The following is a 23,145-nucleotide window of genomic DNA, read 5'->3' on the forward strand; positions in this document are numbered from 1 at the left end:
CGGCGTTTATCAGACTTTCAGATACGAGAAATGTCAGTGAGCGTTCCGATTTCAGCTCCAGAGCGTTTCGCCCAATGAGTCCTTGATATTTAGTCGTTTTCAGCCAATTTTCTGGATTTTTGAAAATTTCACTTTTTTGTGAAAATATCCACTAAATGAGGGAATAATATGTGTGAGGGTAACCCAGGAGAGTTCCAAATGTGTGTGGGTAGAATATATATCCGACGGGGGTAAAATTGAAAAAAGTTTAAAAAAAAATTTTTTTGGACTTAGTCATTTTTCTGGCGTTTATCAGACTTTCAGATAGGGGAAATGTCAGTGAGCATTCCGATTTCAGTTCCAGAGCGATTCGCCCAATGAGTCCTTGATATTTAGTTGTTTTCAGCCAATTTTCTGGATTTTTTAAATTTCACTTTTTTGTGAAAATATCCACTAAATGAGGGAATAATAAGTGTGAGGGTACCCCAGAAGAGTTCCAAATGTGTGTGGGTAGAATATATATCCGACTGAGGTAAAATTGAAAAAAGTTGAAAAAAAATTTTTTTCGGACTTAATCATTTTTCTGGCGTTGTTCAGACTTTCAGATAGGGGAAATGTCAGTGAGCGTTCCGATTTCAGTTCCAAAGCGATACGCCCAATGAGTCCTTGATGTTTAGTCGTTTTCAGACAATTTTCTGGATTTTTGAAAATTTCACTTTTTTGTGAAAATATCCACTAAATGAGGGAATAATATGTGTGAGGGTACCGCAGGAGAGTACCAAATGTGTGTGGGTAGAATATATATCCCACGGGGGTAAAATTGAAAAAAGTTAAAAAAATTTTTTTTTTGGACTTAGTCATTTTTCCGGCGTTTATCAGACTTTCAAATACGAGAAATGTCAGTGAGCATTCCGATTTCAGCTCCAGAGCGATTCGGCCAATGAGTCCTTGATATTTAGTCATTTTCAGCCAATTTTCTGGATTTTTGAAAATTTCACTTTTTTGTGAAAATATCCACTAAATGAGGGAATAATATGTGTGAGGGTACCCCAGGAGAGTTCCAAATGTGTGTGGGTAGAATATATATCCCACGGGGGTAAAATTGAAAAAAGCTGAAAACATTTTTTTTTGGACTTAGTCATTTTTCCGGCGTTTATCAGACTTTCAGATAGGGCAAATGTCAGTGAGCGTTCCAATTTCAGTTCCAGAGCGATTCGCCCAATGAGTCTTTGATATTTAGTCGCTTTCAGCCAATTTTCTGGATTTTTGAAAATTTCACTTTTTTGTGAAAATATCCACTAAATGAGGGAATAATATGTGTGAGGGTACCCCAGGAGAGTCCCAAAAGTGTGTGGGAAGAATATATATCCCACGGGGGTAAAATTGAAAAAAGTTGAAAAAAAATTTTTTTTGGACTGTCATTTTTCTGGCGTTTATCAGACTTTCAGATAGGGGAAATGTCAGTGAGCGTTCCGATTTCAGTTCCAGAGCAATTCGCCCAATGAGTCCTTGATATTTAGTCGCTTTCAGCCAATTTTCTAGATTTTTGAAAATTTCACTTTTTTGTGAAAATATCCACTAAATGCAGGAATAATATGTGTGAGGGTACCCCAGGAGAGTTCCAAATGTGTGTGGGTAGAATATATATCCCACGGGGTTAAAAGTGAAAAAAGTTGAAAACATTTTTTTTTTGAACTTAGTCATTTTTTTGGCGTTTATCAGACTTTCAGATAGGGGAAATGTCAGTGAGCATTCCGATTTCAGTTCCAGAGCGATACGCCCAATGAGTCCTTGATATTTAGTCGTTTTCAGACACTTTTCTGGATTTTTGAAAATTTCACTTTTTTGTGAAAATATCCACTAAATGAGGGAATAATAAGTGTGAGGGTACCCCAGAAGAGTTCCAAATATGTGTGGGTAGAATATATATCCGACGGGGGTAAAATTGAAAAAAGTTGAAAAAAAATTTTTTTTGGACTTAGTCATTTTTCTGGCGTTGATCAGACTTTCAGATAAGGGAAATGTCAGTGAGCATTCCGATTTCAGTTCCAGAGCGATATGCCCAATGAGTCCTTGATGTTTAGTCGTTTTCAGCCAATTTTCTGGATTTTTGAAAATTTCTCTTTTTTGTGAAAATATCCACTAAATGAGGGAATAATATGTGTGAGGGTACCCCAGGAGAGTTTCAAATGTGTGTGGGTAGAATATATATCCCACGGGGGTAAAATTGAAAAAAGCTGAAAAAATTTTTTTTTGGACTTAATCATTTTTCCGGCGTTTATCAGACTTTCAGATAGGGGAAATGTCAGTGAGCATTCCGATTTCAGTTCCAGAGCGATTCGCCCAATTAGTCCTTGATATTTAGTCGCTTTCAGCCAATTTTCTGGATTTTTGAAAATTTCCCTTTTTTGTGAAATTATCCACTAAATGAGGGAATAATAAGAGTGAGGGTACCCCAGAAGAGTTCCAAATGTGTGTGGGTAGAATATATATCCGACGGAGGTAAAATTGAAAAAAGTTGAAAAAAATTTTTTTTTGGACTTAGTCATTTTTCCAGCGTTTATCAGACTTTCAGATACGAGAAATGTCAGTGAGCGTTCCGATTTCAGCTCCAGAGCGATTCGCCCAATGAGTCCTTGATATTTAGTCGTTTTCAGCCAATTTTCTGGATTTTTGAAAATTTCACTTTTTTGTGAAAATATCCACTAAATGAGGGAATAATATGTGTGAGGGTACCCCAGGAGATCTCTAAATGTGTGTGGGAAGAATATATATCCCACGGGGGTAAAATTGAATAAAGTAGAAAATTTTTTTTTTTTGAACTTAGTCATTTTTTTGGCGTTTATCAGACTTTCAGATAGGGGAAATGTCAGTGAGCATTCCGATTTCAGTTCCGGAGCGATTTGCCCAATGAGTCTTTGATATTTAGTCGTTTTCAGCCAATTTTCTGGATTTTTGAAAATTTCACTTTTTTGTGAAAATATCCACTAAATGAGGGAATAATATGTGTGAGGGTACCCCAGGAGAGTTGGAAATGTGTGTGGGTAGAATATATATCCCACTGGGGTAAAATTGAAAAAAGTTGAAAAAAAATTTTTTTTGGACTTAGTCGTTTTTCCGACGTTTATCAGACTTTCAGATAGGGGAAATGTCAGTGAGCATTCCGATTTCAGTTCCAGAGCGATTCGCCCAATGAGTCCTTGTTATTTAGTCATTTTCAGCCAATTTTCTGGATTTTTGAAAATTTCACTTTTTTGTGAAAATATCCACTAAATGAGGGAATAATATGTGTGAGAGTACCGAAGGAGAGTTCCAAATGTGTGTGGGTAGAATATATATCCCACGGGGGTAAAATTGAAAAAAGCTGAAAAAATTTTTTTTTGGACTTAATCATTTTTCCGGCGTTTATCAGACTTTCAGATAGGGGAAATGTCAGTGAGCATTCCGATTTCAGTTCCAGAGCGATTCGCCCAATTAGTCCTTGATATTTAGTCGCTTTCAGCCAATTTTCTGGATTTTTGAAAATTTCCCTTTTTTGTGAAATTATCCACTAAATGAGGGAATAATAAGAGTGAGGGTACCCCAGAAGAGTTCCAAATGTGTGTGGGTAGAATATATATCCGACGGAGGTAAAATTGAAAAAAGTTGAAAAAAATTTTTTTTTGGACTTAGTCATTTTTCCAGCGTTTATCAGACTTTCAGATACGAGAAATGTCAGTGAGCGTTCCGATTTCAGCTCCAGAGCGATTCGCCCAATGAGTCCTTGATATTTAGTCGTTTTCAGCCAATTTTCTGGATTTTTGAAAATTTCACTTTTTTGTGAAAATATCCACTAAATGAGGGAATAATATGTGTGAGGGTACCCCAGGAGATCTCTAAATGTGTGTGGGAAGAATATATATCCCACGGGGGTAAAATTGAATAAAGTAGAAAATTTTTTTTTTTTGAACTTAGTCATTTTTTTGGCGTTTATCAGACTTTCAGATAGGGGAAATGTCAGTGAGCATTCCGATTTCAGTTCCGGAGCGATTTGCCCAATGAGTCTTTGATATTTAGTCGTTTTCAGCCAATTTTCTGGATTTTTGAAAATTTCACTTTTTTGTGAAAATATCCACTAAATGAGGGAATAATATGTGTGAGGGTACCCCAGGAGAGTTGGAAATGTGTGTGGGTAGAATATATATCCCACTGGGGTAAAATTGAAAAAAGTTGAAAAAAAATTTTTTTTGGACTTAGTCATTTTTCCGACGTTTATCAGACTTTCAGATAGGGGAAATGTCAGTGAGCATTCCGATTTCAGTTCCAGAGCGATTCGCCCAATGAGTCCTTGTTATTTAGTCATTTTCAGCCAATTTTCTGGATTTTTGAAAATTTCACTTTTTTGTGAAAATATCCACTAAATGAGGGAATAATATGTGTGAGAGTACCGAAGGAGAGTTCCAAATGTGTGTGGGTAGAATATATATCCCACGGGGGTAAAATTGAAAAAAGTTGAAAAAAAATTTTTTTTTGACTTAGTAATTTTTCCGGCGTTTATCAGACTTTCAGATAGGGGAAATGTCAGTGAGCGTTCCGATTTCAGTTCCAGAGTGATTCGCCCAATGAGTCTTTGATATTTAGTCGTTTTCAGCCAATTTTCTGGATTTTTGAAAATTTCACTTTTTTGTGAAAATATCCACTAAATGAGGGAATAATATGTGTGAGGGTACCCCAGGAGAGTTCGAAATGTGTGTGGGTAGAATATATATCCCACTGGGGTAAAATTGAAAAAAGTTGAAAAAAAAATTTTTTTTGGACTTAGTCGTTTTTCCGACGTTTATCAGACTTTCAGATAGGGGAAATGTCAGTGAGCATTCCGAATTCAGTTCCAGAGCGATTCGCCCAATGAGTCCTTGTTATTTAGTCGTTTTCAGCCAATTTTCTGGATTTTTGAAAATTTCACTTTTTTGTGAAAATATCCACTAAATGAGGGAATAATATGTGTGAGAGTACCGAAGGAGAGTTCCAAATGTGTGTGGGTAGAATATATATCCCACGGGGGTAAAATTGAAAAAAGTTGAAAAAAAATTTTTTTTTGACTTAGTAATTTTTCCGGCGTTTATCAGACTTTCAGATAGGGGAAATGTCAGTGAGCGTTCCGATTTCAGTTCCAGAGCGATTCGCCCAATGAGTCTTTGATATTTAGTCGTTTTCAGCCAATTTTCTGGATTTTTGAAAATTTCACTTTTTTGTGAAAATATCCACTAAATGAGGGAATAATATGTGTGAGGGTACCCCAGGAGAGTTTGAAATGTGTGTGGGTAGAATATATATCCCACTGGGGTAAAATTGAAAAAAGTTGAAAAAAAAATTTTTTTTGGACTTAGTCGTTTTTCCGACGTTTATCAGACTTTCAGATAGGGGAAATGTCAGTGAGCATTCCGATTTCAGTTCCAGAGCGATTCGCCCAATGAGTCCTTGATATTTAGTCGTTTTCAGCCAATTTTCTGGATTTTTGAAAATTTAACTTTTTTGTGAAAATATCCACTAAATGAGGGAATAATATGTGCGAGGGTACCCCAGGAGAGTTCCAAATGTGTGTGGGAAGAATATATATCCCACGGGGGTAAAATTGAAGAAAGTTGAAAAAAAATTTTTTTTGGACTTAGTCATTTTTCCGGCGTTTATCAGACTTTCAGATAGGGGAAATGTCAGTGAGTGTTCCGATTTCAGTTCCAGAGCGATTCGCCCAATGAGTCCTTGATATTTAGTCGTTTTCAGCCAATTTTCTGGATTTTTGAAAATTTAACTTTTTTGTGAAAATATCCACTAAATGAGGGAATAATATGTGTGAGGGTACCCCAGGAGAGTTCCAAATGTGTGTGGGAAGAATATATATCCCACTGGGGTAAAATTGAAAAAAGTTGAAAAAAAATTTTTTTTGGACTTAGTCGTTTTTCCGACGTTTATCAGACTTTCAGATAGGGGAAATGTCAGTGAGCGTTCCGATTTCAGTTCCAGAGTGATTTGCCGAATGGGTCCTTGATATTTAGTCGTTTTCAGCCAATTTTCTGGATTTTTGAAAATTTCACTTTTTTGTGAAAATATCCACTAAATGAGGGAATAATATGTGTGAGGGTACCCCAGGAGAGTTCCAAATGTGTGTGGGTAGAATATATATCCGATGGGGGTAAAATTGAAAAAAGTTGAAAAAAAATTTTTTTTGGACTTAGTCGTTTTTCCGACGTTTATCAGACTTTCAGATAGGGGAAATGTCAGTGAGCATTCCGATTTCAGTTCCAGAGCGATTCGCCCAATGAGTCCTTGTTATTTAGTCGTTTTCAGCCAATTTTCTGGATTTTTGAAAATTTCACTTTTTTGTGAAAATATCCACTAAATGAGGGAATAATATGTGTGAGGGTACCCCAGGAGAGTTCCAAATGTTTGTGGGTAGAATATATATCGCACGGGGGTAAAATTGAAAAAAGTAGAAACATTTTTTTTTTGGACTTAGTCGTTTTTCCGGCGTTTATCAGACTTTAAGATAGGGGAAATGTCAGTGAGTGTTCCGATTTCAGTTCCAGAGCGATTCGCCCAATGAGTCTTTGATATTTAGTCGTTTTCAGCCAATTTTCTGGATTTTTGAAAATTTCACTTTTTTGTGAAAATATCCACTAAATGAGGGAATAATATGTGTGAGGGTACCCCAGGAGAGTTTCAAATGTGTGTGGGAAGAATATATATGCCACGGGGGTAAAATTGAAAAAAGATTAAAAAAAATTTTTTTTGGACTTAGTCATTTTTCCGGCGTTTCTCAGACTTTCAGATAGGGGAAATGTCAGTGAGCGTTCCGATTTCAGTTCCAGAGTGATTCGCCCAATGAGTCCTTGTTATTTAGTTGTTTTCAGCCAATTTTCTGGATTTTTGAAAATTTCACTTTTTTGTGAAAATATCCACTAAATGAGGGAAAAATATGTGTGAGGGTTCCCCAGGAGAGTTCCAAATGTGTGTGGGAAGAATATATATCCCACGGGGGTAAAATTGAAAAAAGTTGAAAAAAATTATTTTTTGGACTTAGTCATTTTTCTGGCGTTTATCAGACTTTCAGATAGGGGAAATGTCAGTGAGCGTTCCGATTTCAGTTCCAGAGCGATTCGCCCAATGAGTCTTTGATATTTAGTAGTTTTCAGCCAATTTTCTGGATTTTTGAAAATTTCACTTTTTTGTGAAAATATCCACTAAATGAGGGAATAATATGTGTGAGGGTTCCCCAGGAGAGTTCCAAATGTGTGTGGGAAGAATATATATCCCACGGGGGTAAAATTGAAAAAAAAATTTTTTTGGACTTAGTCATTTTTCCGGCGTTTATCAGACTTTCAGATAGGGGAAATGTCAGTGAGTGTTCCGATTTCAGTTCCAGAGCGATTCGCCCAATGAGTCTTTGATATTTAGTCATTTTCAGCCAATTTTCTGGATTTTTGAAAATTTCACTTTTTTGTGAAAATATCCTCTAAATGAGGGAATAATATGTGTGAGGGTACCCCAGGAGAGTTTCAAATGTGTGTGGGAAGAATATATATGCCACGGCGGTAAAATTGAAAAAAGTTTAAAAAAATTTTTTTTTGAACTTAGTCATTTTTCCGGCGTTTATCAGACTTTCAGATAGGGGAAATGTCAGTGAGCGTTCCGATTTCAGTTCCAGAGCGATTCGCCCAATGAGTCCTTGATATTTAGTCGTTTTCAGCCAATTTTCTGGATTTTTGAAAATTTCACTTTTTTGTGAAAATATCCACTAAATGAGGGAATAATATGTGTGAGGGTACCCCAGGAGAGTTCCAAATGTGTGTGGGTAGAATATATATCCGACGGGGGTTAAATTGAAAAAAGTTGAAAAAAAATTTTTTTTGGACTTAGTCGTTTTTCCGACGTTTATCAGACTTTCAGATAGGGGAAATGTCAGTGAGCATTCCGATTTCAGTTCCAGAGCGATTCGCCCAATGAGTCCTTGTTATTTAGTCGTTTTCAGCCAAGTTTCTGGATTTTTGAAAATTTCACTTTTTTGTGAAAGTATCCACTAAATGAGGGAATAATATGTGTGAGGGTACCGAAGGAGAGTTCCAAATGTGTGTGGGTAGAATATATATCCCACAGGGGTAAAATTGAAAAAAGTTGAAAAAAATTTTTTTGGACTTAGTCGTTTTTCCGGCGTTTATCAGACTTTAAGATAGGGGAAATGTCAGTGAGTGTTCCGATTTCAGTTCCAGAGCGATTCGCCCAATGAGTCTTTGATATTTAGTCGTTTTCAGCCAATTTTCTGGATTTTTGAAAATTTCACTTTTTTGTGAAAATATCCACTAAATGAGGGAATAATATGTGTGAGGGTACCCCAGGAGAGTTTCAAATGTGTGTGGGAAGAATATATATGCCACGGGGGTAAAATTGAAAAAAGTTTAAAAAAAATTTTTTTTGGACTTAGTCATTTTTCCGGCGTTTATCAGACTTTCAGAGAGGGGAAATGTCAGTGAGCGTTCCGATTTCAGTTCCAGAGTGATTCGTCCAATGAGTCCTTGTTATTTAGTCATTTTCAGCCAATTTTCTGGATTTTTGAAAATTTCACTTTTTTGTGAAAATATCCACTAAATGAGGGAATAATATGTGTGAGGGTTCCCCAGGAGAGTTCCAAATGTGTGTGGGAAGAATATATATCCCACGGGGGTAAAATTGAAAAAAAAATTTTTTTGGACTTAGTCATTTTTCCGGCGTTTATCAGACTTTCAGATAGGGGAAATGTCAGTGAGTGTTCCGATTTCAGTTCCAGAGCGATTCGCCCAATGAGTCTTTGATATTTAGTCATTTTCAGCCAATTTTCTGGATTTTTGAAAATTTCACTTTTTTGTGAAAATATCCACTAAATGAGGGAATAATATGTGTGAGGGTACCCCAGGAGAGTTCCAAATGTGTGTGGGTAGAATATATATCCCACGGGGGTAAAATTGAAAAAAGTTTAAAAAATTTGTTTGGGGGATTTAGTCATTTTTCCGGCGTTTATCAGACTTTCAGATAGGGGAAATGTCAGTGAGTGTTCCGATTTCAGTTCCAGAGCGATTCGCCCAATGAGTCCTTGTTATTTAGTTGATTTCAGCCAATTTTCTGGATTTTTGAAAATTTCACTTTTTTGTGAAAATATCCACTAAATGAGGGAATAATATGTGTGAGGGTACCCCAGGAGAGTTCCAAATGTGTGTGGGTAGAATATATATCCCACGGGGGTAAAATTGAAAAAGGTTGAAAAAAATTTTTTTTTGGACTTAGTCATTTTTCCAGCGTTTATCATACTTTCAGATAGGGGAAATGTCAGTGAGCGTTCCAATTTCAGTTCCAGAGCGATTCGCCCAATGAGTCCTTGATATTTAGTCGTTTTCAGCCAATTTTCTGGATTTTTGAAAATTTCACTTTTTTGTGAAAATATCCACTAAATGAGGGAATAATATGTGTGAGGGTACCCCAGGAGAGTTCAAAATGTGTGTGGGAAGAATATATATCCCACGGGGGTAAAATTGAAAAAAGTTGAAAAAAATTTTTTTTTGGACTTAGTCATTTTTCTGGCGTTTATCAGACTTTCAGATAGGGGAAATGTCAGTGAGCGTTCCGATTTCAGTTCCAGAGCGTTTCGCCCAATGAGTCCTTGATATTTAGTCGTTTTCAGCCAATTTTCTGGATTTTTGAAAATTTCACTTTTTTGTGAAAATATCCACTAAATGAGTGAATAATATGTGTGAGGGTACCCCAGGAGAGTTCCAAATGTGTGTGGGAAGAATATATATCCCACGGGGGTAAAATTGAAAAAAGTTGAAAAAAAATTTTTTTTGGACTTAGTCATTTTTCTGGCATTTATCAGACTTTCCCATAGGGGAAATGTCAGTGAGCGTTACGATTTCAGTTCCAGAGTGATTCGCCCAATGAGTCCTTGTTATTTAGTTGTTTTCAGCCAATTTTCTGGATTTTTGAACATTTCACTTTTTTGTGAAAATATCCACTAAATGAGGGAATAATATGTGTGAGGGTACCCCAGGAGAGTTCCAAATGTGTGTGGGATGAATATATATCCCACGGGGGTAAAATTGAAAAAAGTTGAAAAAATTTTTTTTTGGACTTAGTCATTTTTCCGGCGTTTATCAGACTTTCAGATAGGGCGAATGTCAGTGAGCGTTCCGATTTCAGTTCCAGAGTGATTCGCCCAATGAGTCCTTTTTATTTAGTTTTCAGCCAATTTTCTGGATTTTTGAAAATTTCACTTTTTTGTGAAAATATCCACTAAATGAGGGAATAATATGTGTGAGGGTACCCCAGGAGAGTTCCAAATGTGTGTGGGTAGAATATATATCCCACGGGGGTAAAATTGAAAAAAGTTTAAAAAATTTGTTTGGGGGATTTAGTCATTTTTCCGGCGTTTATCAGACTTTCCCATAGGGGAAATGTCAGTGAGCGTTCCGATTTCAGTTCCAGAGTGATTCGCCCAATGAGTCCTTTTTATTTAGTTTTCAGCCAATTTTCTGGATTTTTGAAAATTTCACTTTTTTGTGAAAATATCCACTAAATGAGGGAATAATATGTGTGAGGGTACCCCAGGAGAGTTCCATATGTGTGTGGGAAGAAAATATATCCCACGGGGGTAAAATTGAAAAAAGTTAAAAAAAATTATTTTTTGGACTTAGTCATTTTTCTGGCGTTTATTAGACTTTCAGATAGGGGAATTGTCAGTGAGCGTTCCGATTTCAGTTCCAGAGTGATTCGCCCAATGAGTCCTTGTTATTTAGTTGTTTTCAGCCAATTTTCTGGATTTTTGAACATTTCACTTTTTTGTGAAAATATCCACTAAATGAGGGAATAATATGTGTGAGGGTACCCCAGGAGAGTTCCAAATGTGTGTGGGATGAATATATATCCCACGGGGGTAAAATTGAAAAAAGTTGAAAAAATTTTTTTTTGGACTTAGTAATTTTTCCGGCGTTTATCAGACTTTCAGATAGGGCGAATGTCAGTGAGCGTTCCGATTTCAGTTCCAGAGCGATTCGCCCAATGAGGCCTTGATATTTAGTCATTTTCAGCCAATTTTCTGGATTTTTGAAAATTTCACTTTTTTGTGAAAATATTCACTAAATGAGGGAATAATATGTGTGAGGGTACCCCAGGAGAGTTCCAAATGTGTGTGGGTAGAATATATATCCCGCGGGGGTAAAATTGAAAAAAGTTGAAAAAATTTTTGGGGGGGATTTAGTCATTTTTCCGGCGTTTATCAGACTTTCAGATAGGGGAAATGTCAGTGAGTGTTCCGATTTCAGTTCCAGAGCGATTCGCCCAATGAGTCCTTGTTATTTAGTTGTTTTCAGCCAATTTTATGGATTTTTGAAAATTTCAATTTTGTGATAATATCCACTAAATGAGGGAATAATATGTGTGAGGGTACCCCAGGAGAGTTCCAAATGTGTGTGGGTAGAATATATATCCCACGGGGGTAAAATTGAAAAAAGTTGAAAAAAATTTTTTTTTGGACTTTGTCATTTTTCTGGCGTTTATCAGACTTTCCCATAGGGGAAATGTCAGTGAGCGTTCCGATTTCAGTTCCAGAGTGATTCGCCCAATGAGTCCTTGTTATTTAGTTTTCAGCCAATTTTCTGGATTTTTGAAAATTTCACTTTTTTGTGAAAATATCCACTAAATGAGGGAATAATATGTGTGAGGGTACCCCAGGAGAGTTTCAAATGTGTGTGGGAAGAATATATATCCCACGGGGGTAAAATTGAAAAAAGTTGAAAAAAATTATTTTTTGGGCTTAGTCATTTTTCTGGCGTTTATCAGACTTTCAGATAGGGGAAATGTCAGTGAGCGTTCGGATTTCAGTTCCATAGTGATTCGCCCAATGAGTCCTTGATATTTAGTCGTTTTCAGCCAATTTTCTGGATTTTTGAAAATTTCACTTTTTTGTGAAAATATCCACTAAATGAGGGAATAATATGTGTGAGGGTACCCCAGGAGAGTTCCAAATGTGTGTGGGAAGAATATATATCCCACGGAGGTAAAATTGAAAAGAGTTGAAAAAAAATTTTTTTTGGACTTAGTCATTTTTCCGGCGTTTATCAGACTTTCAGATAGGGGAAATGTCAGTGAGCGTTCCAATTTCAGTTCCAGAGTGATTCGCCCAATGAGTCCTTGATATTTAGTCGTTTTCAGCCAATTTTCTGGATTTTTGAAAATTTCACTTTTTTGTGAAAATATTCAGTAAATGAGGGAATAATATGTGTGAGGGTACCCCAGGAGAGTTCCAAATGTGTTTGGGCAGAATATATATCCCACAGGGGTAAAATTGAAAAAGGTAGAAAAAAATTTTTTTTTGGACTTAGTCATTTTTCCGGCGTTTATCAGACTTTCAGATAGGGGAAATGTCAGTGAGCGTTCCAATTTCAGTTCCAGAGTGATTCGCCCAATGAGTCCTTGATATTTAGTCGTTTTCAGCCAATTTTCTGGATTTTTGAAAATTTCATTTTTTTGTGAAAATATCCACTAAATGAGGGAATAATATGTGTGAGGGTACCCCAGGAGAGTACCAAATGTGTGTGGGAAGAATATATATCCCACGGAGGTAAAATTGAAAAGAGTTGAAAAAAAATTTTTTTTGGACTTAGTCATTTTTCCGGCGTTTATCAGACTTTCAGATACGGGAAATGTCAGTGAGCGTTCCAATTTCAGTTCCAGAGTGATTCGCCCAATGAGTCCTTGTTATTTAGTTATTTTCAGCCAATTTTCTGGATTTTTGAAAATTTCACTTTTTTGTGAAAACATCCACTAAATGAGGGACTAATATGTGTGAGGGTACCCCAGGAGAGTTCCAAATGTGTGTGGGAAGAATATATATCCCGCGGGGGTAAAATTGAAAAAAGTTGAAAAATTTTTTTTGGGGGATTTAGTCATTTTTCCGGCGTTTATCAGACTTTCAGGTAGGGGAAATGTCAGTGAGTGTTCCGATTTCAGTTCCAGAGCGATTCGCCCAATGAGTCCTTGTTATTTAGTTGTTTTCAGCCAATTTTCTGGATTTTTGAAAATTTCACTTTTTTGTGAAAATATCCACTAAATGAGGGAATAAAAAGTGTGAGGGTACCCCAGGAGAGTTCCAAATGTGTGTGGGATGAATATATATCCCACGGGGGTAAAATTGAAAAAAGTTGAAAAAATTTTTTTTTGGACTTAGTCATTTTTCCGGCGTTTATCAGACTTTCAGATAGGGCGAATGTCAGTGAGCGTTCCGATTTCAGTTCCAGAGCGATTCGCCCAATGAGGCCTTGATATTTAGTCATTTTCAGCCAATTTTCTGGATTTTTGAAAATTTCACTTTTTTGTGAAAATATTCACTAAATGAGGGAATAATATGTGTGAGGGTACCCCAGGAGAGTTCCAAATGTGTGTGGGTAGAATATATATCCCGCGGGGGTAAAATTGAAAAAAGTTGAAAAAATTTTTGGGGGGGATTTAGTCATTTTTCCGGCGTTTATCAGACTTTCAGATAGGGGAAATGTCAGTGAGCGTTCCGATTTCAGTTCCAGAGTGATTCGCCCAATGAGTCCTTGTTATTTAGTTTTCAGCCAATTTTCTGGATTTTTGAAAATTTCACTTTTTTGTGAAAATATCCACTAAATGAGGGAATAATATGTGTGAGGGTACCCCAGGAAAGTTACATATGTGTGTGGGAAGAAAATATATCCCACGGGGGTAAAATTGAAAAAAGTTAAAAAAAATTATTTTTTGGACTTAGTCATTTTTCTGGCGTTTATTAGACTTTCAGATAGGGGAATTGTCAGTGAGCGTTCCAATTTCAGTTCCAGAGTGATTCGCCCAATGAGTCCTTGATATTTAGTCGTTTTCAGCCAATTTTCTGGATTTTTGAAAATTTCACTTTTTTGTGAAAACATCCACTAAATGAGGGACTAATATGTGTGAGGGTACCCCAGGAGAGTTCCAAATGTGTGTGGGAAGAATATATATCCCACGGAGGTAAAATTGAAAAGAGTTGAAAAAAAATTTTTTTTGGACTTAGTCATTTTTCCGGCGTTTATCAGACTTTCAGATACGGGAAATGTCAGTGAGCGTTCCAATTTCAGTTCCAGAATGATTCGCCAATGAGTCCTTGTTATTTAGTTATTTTCAGCCAATTTTCTGGATTTTTGAAAATTTCACTTTTTTGTGAAAATATCCACTAAATGAGGGAATAATATGTGTGAGGGTACCCCAGGAGAGTTCCAAATGTGTGTGGGAAGAATATATATCCCACGGTGGTAAAATTGAAAAAAGTTGAAAAATTTTTTTGGGGGGATTTAGTCATTTTTCCGGCGTTTATCAGACTTTCAGATAGGGGAAATGTCAGTGAGTGTTCCGATTTCAGTTCCAGAGCGATTCGCCCAATGAGTCCTTGTTATTTAGTTGTTTTCAGCCAATTTTCTGGATTTTTGAAAATTTCACTTTTTTGTGAAAATATCCACTAAATGAGGGAATAAAAAGTGTGAGGGTACCCCAGGAGAGTTCCAAATGTGTGTGGGAAGAATATATATCCCACGGGGTTAAAATTGAAAAAAGTTGAAAAAAATTTTTTTTTGGACTTAGTCATTTTTCTGGCATTTATCAGACTTTCCCATAGGGGAAATGTCAGTGAGCGTTCCGATTTCAGTTCCAGAGTAATTCGCCCAATGAGTCCTTGTTATTTAGTTGTTTTCAGCCAATTTTCTGGATTTTTGAAAATTTCACTTTTTTGTGAAAATATCCACTAAATGAGGGAATAATATGTGTGAGGGTACCCCAGGAGAGTTCCAAATGTGTGTGGGAAGAATATATATCCCACGGGGGTAAAATTGAAAAAAGTTGAAAAAAATTTTTTTTGGACTTTTTCATTTTTCCGGCGTTTATCAGACTTTCAGATAGGGCGAATGTCAGTGAGCGTTCCGATTTCAGTTCCAGAGCGATTCGCCCAATGAGTCTTTGATATTTAGTCATTTTCAGCCAATTTTCTGGATTTTTGAAAATTTCACTTTTTTGTGAAAATATTCACTAAATGAGGGAATAATATGTGTGAGGGTACCCCAGGAGAGTTTAAAATGTGTGTGGGTAGAATATATATCCCGCGGGGGTAAAACTGAAAAAAGTTGAAAAAAATTTTTGGGGGGATTTAGTCATTTTTCCGGAGTTTATCAGACTTTCAGATAGGGGAAATGTCAGTGAGTGTTCCGATTTCAGTTCCAGAGCGATTCGCCCAATGAGTCCTTGATATTTAGTCGTTTTCAGCCAATTTTCTGGATTTTTGAAAATTTCACTTTTTTGTGAAAATATCCACTAAATGAGGGAATAAAAAGTGTGAGGGTACCCCAGGAGAGTTCCAAATGTGTGTGGGAAGAATATATATCCCACGGGGTTAAAATTGAAAAAAGTTGAAAAAAATTTTTTTTTGGACTTAGTCATTTTTCTGGCATTTATCAGACTTTCCCATAGGGGAAATGTCAGTGAGCGTTCCGATTTCAGTTCCAGAGTGATTCGCCCAATGAGTCCTTGTTATTTAGTTTTCAGCCAATTTTCTGGATTTTTGAAAATTTCACTTTTTTGTGAAAATATCCACTAAATGAGGGAATAATATGTGTGAGGGTACCCCAGGAGAGTTCCATATGTGTGTGGGAAGAAAATATATCCCACGGGGGTAAAATTGAAAAAAGTTAAAAAAAATTATTTTTTGGACTTAGTCATTTTTCTGGCGTTTATTAGACTTTCAGATAGGGGAATTGTCAGTGAGCGTTCCAATTTCAGTTCCAGAGTGATTCGCCCAATGAGTCCTTGTTATTTAGTTGTTTTCAGCCAATTTTCTGGATTTTTGAACATTTCACTTTTTTGTGAAAATATCCACTAAATGAGGGAATAATATGTGTGAGGGTACCCCAGGAGAGTTCCAAATGTGTGTGGGATGAATATATATCCCACGGGGGTAAAATTGAAAAAAGTTGAAAAAATTTTTTTTTGGACTTAGTCATTTTTCCGGCGTTTATCAGACTTTCAGATAGGGCGAATGTCAGTGAGCGTTCCGATTTCAGTTCCAGAGCGATTCGCCCAATGAGGCCTTGATATTTAGTCATTTTCAGCCAATTTTCTGGATTTTTGAAAATTTCACTTTTTTGTGAAAATATTCACTAAATGAGGGAATAATATGTGTGAGGGTACCCCAGGAGAGTTCCAAATGTGTGTGGGTAGAATATATATCCCGCGGGGGTAAAATTGAAAAAAGTTGAAAAAATTTTTGGGGGGGATTTAGTCATTTTTCCGGCGTTTATCAGACTTTCAGATAGGGGAAATGTCAGTGAGTGTTCCGATTTCAGTTCCAGAGCGATTCGCCCAATGAGTCCTTGTTATTTAGTTGTTTTCAGCCAATTTTCTGGATTTTTGAAAATTTCAATTTTGTGATAATATCCACTAAATGAGGGAATAATATGTGTGAGGGTACCCCAGGAGAGTTCCAAATGTGTGTGGGTAGAATATATATCCCACGGGGGTAAAATTGAAAAAAGTTGAAAAAAATTTTTTTTTGGACTTAGTCATTTTTCTGGCGTTTATCAGACTTTCCCATAGGGGAAATGTCAGTGAGCGTTCCGATTTCAGTTCCAGAGTGATTCGCCCAATGAGTCCTTGTTATTTAGTTTTCAGCCAATTTTCTGGATTTTTGAAAATTTCACTTTTTTGTGAAAATATCCACTAAATGAGGGAATAATATGTGTGAGGGTACCCCAGGAGAGTTACATATGTGTGTGGGAAGAAAATATATCCCACGGGGGTAAAATTGAAAAAAGTTGAAAAAAATTATTTTTTGGACTTAGTCATTTTTCTGGCGTTTATCAGACTTTCAGATAGAGGAAATGTCAGTGAGCGTTCCGATTTCAGTTCCAGAGCGATTCGCAGAATGAGTCCTTGTTATTTAGTTGTTTTCAGCCAATTTTCTGGATTTTTGAAAATTTCACTTTTTTGTGAAAATATCCACTAAATGAGGGAATAATATGTGTGAGGGTACCCCAGGAGAGTTCCAAATGTGTGTAGGAAGAATATATATCCCACGGGGGTAAAATTGAAAAAAGTTGAAAAAAATTATTTTTTGGACTTAGTCATTTTTCTGGCGTTTATCAGACTTTCAGATAGGGGAAATGTCAGTGAGTGTTCCGATTTCAGTTCCAGAGTGATTCGTCCAATGAGTCCTTGTTATTTAGTCATTTTCAGCCAATTTTCTGGATTTTTGAAAATTTCACTTTTTTGTGAAAATATTCACTAAATGAGGGAATAATATGTGTGAGGGTACCCCAGGAGAGTTCCAAATGTGTGTGGGTAGAATATATATCCCGCGGGGGTAAAATTGAAAAAAGTTGAAAAAAATTTTTGGGGGGATTTAGTCATTTTTCCGGCGTTTATCAGACTGTCAGATAGGGGAAATGTCAGTGAGTGTTCCGATTTCAGTTCCAGAGCGATTCGCCCAATGAGTCCTTGTTATTTAGTTGTTTTCAGCCAATTTTCTGGATTTTTGAAAATTTCACTTTTTTGTGAAAATATCCACTAAATGAGGGAATAATATGTGTGAGGGTACCCCAGGAGAGTTCCAAATGTGTGTGGGAAGAATATATATCCCACGGGGGTAAAATTGAAAAAAGTTGAAAAAAATTTTTTTTTTTACTTAGTCATTTTTCTGGCGTTTATCAGACTTTCAGATAGGGGAAATGTCAGTGAGCGTTTCGATTTCAGTTCCAGAGCGTTTCGCCCAATGAGTCCTTGATATTTAGTCGTTTTCAGCCAATTTTCTGGATTTTTGAAAATTTCACTTTTTTGTGAAAATATCCACTAAATGAGTGAATAAAAAGTGTGAGGGTACCCCAGGAGAGTTCCAAATGTGTGTGGGAAGAATGTATATCCCACGGGGTTAAAATTGAAAAAAGTTGAAAAAAAATTTTTTTTGGACTTAGTCATTTTTCTGGCATTTATCAGACTTTCCCATAGGGGAAATGTCAGTGAGCGTTCCGATTTCAGTTCCAGAGTGATTCGCCCAATGAGTCCTTGTTATTTAGTTTTCAGCCAATTTTCTGGATTTTTGAAAATTTCACTTTTTTGTGAAAATATCCACTAAATGAGGGAATAATATGTGTGAGGGTACCCCAGGAGAGTTTCAAATGTGTGTGGGAAGAATATATATCCCACGGGGGTAAAATTGAAAAAAGTTGAAAAAAATTATTTTTTGGGCTTAGTCATTTTTCTGGCGTTTATCAGACTTTCAGATAGGGGAAATGTCAGTGAGCGTTCGGATTTCAGTTCCAGAGCGATTCGCCCAATGAGTCCTTGATATTTAGTCGTTTTCAGCCAATTTTCTGGATTTTTGAAAATTTCACTTTTTTGTGAAAATATCCACTAAATGAGGGAATAATATGTGTGAGGGTACCCCAGGAGAGTTCCAAATGTGTGTGGGAAGAATATATATCCCACGGAGGTAAAATTGAAAAGAGTTGAAAAAAAATTTTTTTTGGACTTAGTCATTTTTCTGGCGTTTATCAGACTTTCAGATAGGGGAAATGTCAGTGAGCATTCCGATTTCAGTTCCAGAGTGATTCGCCCAATGAGTCCTTGATATTTAGTCGTTTTCAGCCAATTTTCTGGATTTTTGAAAATTTCACTTTTTTGTGAAAATATCCACTAAATGAGGGAATAATATGTGTGAGGGTACCCCAGGAGAGTTTCAAATGTGTGTGGGAAGAATATATATCCCACGGGGGTAAAATTGAAAAAAGTTGAAAAAAAATATTTTTTGGACTTAGTCATTTTTCTGGCGTTTATCAGACTTTCAGATAGGGGAAATGTCAGTGAGCGTTCCGATTTCAGTTCCAGAGCGATTCGCCCAATGAGTCCTTGATATTTAGTCGTTTTCAGCCAATTTTCTGGATTTTTGAAAATTTCACTTTTTTGTGAAAATATCCACTAAATGAGGGAATAATATGTGTGAGGGTACCCCAGGAGAGTTCCAAATGTGTGTGGGAAGAATATATATCCCACGGAGGTAAAATTGAAAAGAGTTGAAAAAAATTTTTTTTTGGACTTAGTCATTTTTCCGGCGTTTATCAGACTTTCAGATACGGGAAATGTCAGTGAGCGTTCCAATTTCAGTTCCAGAGTGATTCGCCCAATGAGTCCTTGTTATTTAGTTTTCAGCCAATTTTCTGGATTTTTGAAAATTTCACTTTTTTGTGAAAATATCCACTAAATGAGGGAATAATATGTGTGAGGGTACCCCAGGAGAGTTACATATGTGTGTGGGAAGAAAATATATCCCACGGGGGTAAAATTGAAAAAAGTTAAAAAAAATTATTTTTTGGACTTAGTCATTTTTCTGGCGTTTATTAGACTTTCAGATAGGGGAATTGTCAGTGAGCGTTCCGATTTCAGTTCCAGAGCGATTCGCAGAATGAGTCCTTGTTATTTAGTTGTTTTCAGCCAATTTTCTGGATTTTTGAAAATTTCACTTTTTTGTGAAAATATCCACTAAATGAGGGAATAATATGTGTGAGGGTACCCCAGGAGAGTTCCAAATGTGTGTAGGAAGAATATATATCCCACGGGGGTAAAATTGAAAAAAGTTGAAAAAAATTATTTTTTGGACTTAGTCATTTTTCTGGCGTTTATCAGACTTTCAGATAGGGGAAATGTCAGTGAGTGTTCCGATTTCAGTTCAAGAGTGATTCTTCCAATGAGTCCTTGTTATTTAGTCATTTTCAGCCAATTTTCTGGATTTTTGAAAATTTCACTTTTTTGTGAAAATATTCACTAAATGAGGGAATAATATGTGTGAGGGTACCCCAGGAGAGTTCCAAATGTGTGTGGGTAGAATATATATCCCGCGGGGGTAAAATTGAAAAAAGTTGAAAAAAATTTTTGGGGGGATTTAGTCATTTTTCCGGCGTTTATCAGACTGTCAGATAGGGGAAATGTCAGTGAGTGTTCCGATTTCAGTTCCAGAGCGATTCGCCCAATGAGTCCTTGTTATTTAGTTGTTTTCAGCCAATTTTCTGGATTTTTGAAAATTTCACTTTTTTGTGAAAATATCCACTAAATGAGGGAATAATATGTGTGAGGGTACCCCAGGAGAGTTCCAAATGTGTGTGGGAAGAATATATATCCCACGGGGGTAAAATTGAAAAAAGTTGAAAAAAATTTTTTTTTTTACTTAGTCATTTTTCTGGCGTTTATCAGACTTTCAGATAGGGGAAATGTCAGTGAGCGTTTCGATTTCAGTTCCAGAGCGTTTCGCCCAATGAGTCCTTGATATTTAGTCGTTTTCAGCCAATTTTCTGGATTTTTGAAAATTTCACTTTTTTGTGAAAATATCCACTAAATGAGTGAATAAAAAGTGTGAGGGTACCCCAGGAGAGTTCCAAATGTGTGTGGGAAGAATGTATATCCCACGGGGTTAAAATTGAAAAAAGTTGAAAAAAAATTTTTTTTGGACTTAGTCATTTTTCTGGCGTTTATCAGACTTTCAGATAGGGGAAATGTCAGTGAGCATTCCGATTTCAGTTCCAGAGTGATTCGCCCAATGAGTCCCTGATATTTAGTCGTTTTCAGCCAATTTTCTGGATTTTTGAAAATTTCACTTTTTTGTGAAAATATCCACTAAATGAGGGAATAATATGTGTGAGGGTACCCCAGGAGAGTTTCAAATGTGTGTGGGAAGAATATATATCCCACGGGGGTAAAATTGAAAAAAGTTGAAAAAAATTATTTTTTGGGCTTAGTCATTTTTCTGGCGTTTATCAGACTTTCAGATAGGGGAAATGTCAGTGAGCGTTCGGATTTCAGTTCCAGAGCGATTCGCCCAATGAGTCCTTGATATTTAGTCGTTTTCAGCCAATTTTCTGGATTTTTGAAAATTTCACTTTTTTGTGAAAATATCCACTAAATGAGGGAATAATATGTGTGAGGGTACCCCAGGAGAGTTCCAAATGTGTGTGGGAAGAATATATATCCCACGGAGGTAAAATTGAAAAGAGTTGAAAAAAAATTTTTTTTGGACTTAGTCATTTTTCTGGCGTTTATCAGACTTTCAGATAGGGGAAATGTCAGTGAGCATTCCGATTTCAGTTCCAGAGTGATTCGCCCAATGAGTCCTTGATATTTAGTCGTTTTCAGCCAATTTTCTGGATTTTTGAAAATTTCACTTTTTTGTGAAAATATCCACTAAATGAGGGAATAATATGTGTGAGGGTACCCCAGGAGAGTTTCAAATGTGTGTGGGAAGAATATATATCCCACGGGGGTAAAATTGAAAAAAGTTGAAAAAAATTATTTTTTGGACTTAGTCATTTTTCTGGCATTTATCAGACTTTCCCATAGGGGAAATGTCAGTGAGCGTTCCGATTTCAGTTCCAGAGTGATTCGCCCAATGAGTCCTTGTTATTTAGTTTTCAGCCAATTTTCTGGATTTTTGAAAATTTCACTTTTTTGTGAAAATATCCACTAAATGAGGGAATAATATGTGTGAGGGTACCCCAGGAGAGTTACATATGTGTGTGGGAAGAAAATATATCTCACGGGGGTAAAATTGAAAAAAGTTAAAAAAAATTATTTTTTGGACTTAGTCATTTTTCTGGCGTTTATTAGACTTTCAGATAGGGGAATTGTCAGTGAGCATTCCGATTTCAGTTCCAGAGCGATTCGCAGAATGAGTCCTTGTTATTTAGTTGTTTTCAGCCAATTTTCTGGATTTTTGAAAATTTCACTTTTTTGTGAAAATATCCACTAAATGAGGGAATAATATGTGTGAGGGTACCCCAGGAGAGTTCCAAATGTGTGTAGGAAGAATATATATCCCACGGGAGTAAAATTGAAAAAAGTTGAAAAAAATTATTTTTTGGACTTAGTCATTTTTCTGGCGTTTATCAGACTTTCAGATAGGGGAAATGTCAGTGAGCGTTCCGATTTCAGTTCCAGAGCGATTCGCAGAATGAGTCCTTGTTATTTAGTTGTTTTCAGCCAATTTTCTGGATTTTTGAAAATTTCACTTTTTTGTGAAAATATCCACTAAATGAGGGAATAATATGTGTGAGGGTACCCCAGGAGAGTTCCAAATGTGTGTAGGAAGAATATATATCCCACGGGGGTAAAATTGAAAAAAGTTGAAAAAAATTATTTTTTGGACTTAGTCATTTTTCTGGCGTTTATCAGACTTTCAGATAGGGGAAATGTCAGTGAGCGTTTCGATTTCAGTTCCAGAGCGTTTCGCCCAATGAGTCCTTGATATTTAGTCGTTTTCAGCCAATTTTCTGGATTTTTGAAAATTTCACTTTTTTGTGAAAATATCCACTAAATGAGTGAATAAAAAGTGTGAGGGTACCCCAGGAGAGTTCCAAATGTGTGTGGGAAGAATGTATATCCCACGGGGTTAAAATTGAAAAAAGTTGAAAAAAAATTTTTTTTGGACTTAGTCATTTTTCTGGCATTTATCAGACTTTCCCATAGGGGAAATGTCAGTGAGCGTTCCGATTTCAGTTCCAGAGTGATTCGCCCAATGAGTCCTTGTTATTTAGTTTTCAGCCAATTTTCTGGATTTTTGAAAATTTCACTTTTTTGTGAAAATATCCACTAAATGAGGGAATAATATGTGTGAGGGTACCCCAGGAGAGTTTCAAATGTGTGTGGGAAGAATATATATCCCACGGGGGTAAAATTGAAAAAAGTTGAAAAAAATTATTTTTTGGGCTTAGTCATTTTTCTGGCGTTTATCAGACTTTCAGATAGGGGAAATGTCAGTGAGCGTTCGGATTTCAGTTCCAGAGCGATTCGCCCAATGAGTCCTTGATATTTAGTCGTTTTCAGCCAATTTTCTGGATTTTTGAAAATTTCACTTTTTTGTGAAAATATCCACTAAATGAGGGAATAATATGTGTGAGGGTACCCCAGGAGAGTTCCAAATGTGTGTGGGAAGAATATATATCCCACGGAGGTAAAATTGAAAAGAGTTGAAAAAAAATTTTTTTTGGACTTAGTCATTTTTCTGGCGTTTATCAGACTTTCAGATAGGGGAAATGTCAGTGAGCATTCCGATTTCAGTTCCAGAGTGATTCGCCCAATGAGTCCTTGATA

This window comes from Phyllobates terribilis, unplaced genomic scaffold (assembly GCF_046119375.1).
Source record: "Phyllobates terribilis strain yellow unplaced genomic scaffold, ASM4611937v1 Scaffold_2__4_contigs__length_985480577, whole genome shotgun sequence".
Lineage (NCBI taxonomy): Eukaryota > Metazoa > Chordata > Amphibia > Anura > Dendrobatidae > Phyllobates > Phyllobates terribilis.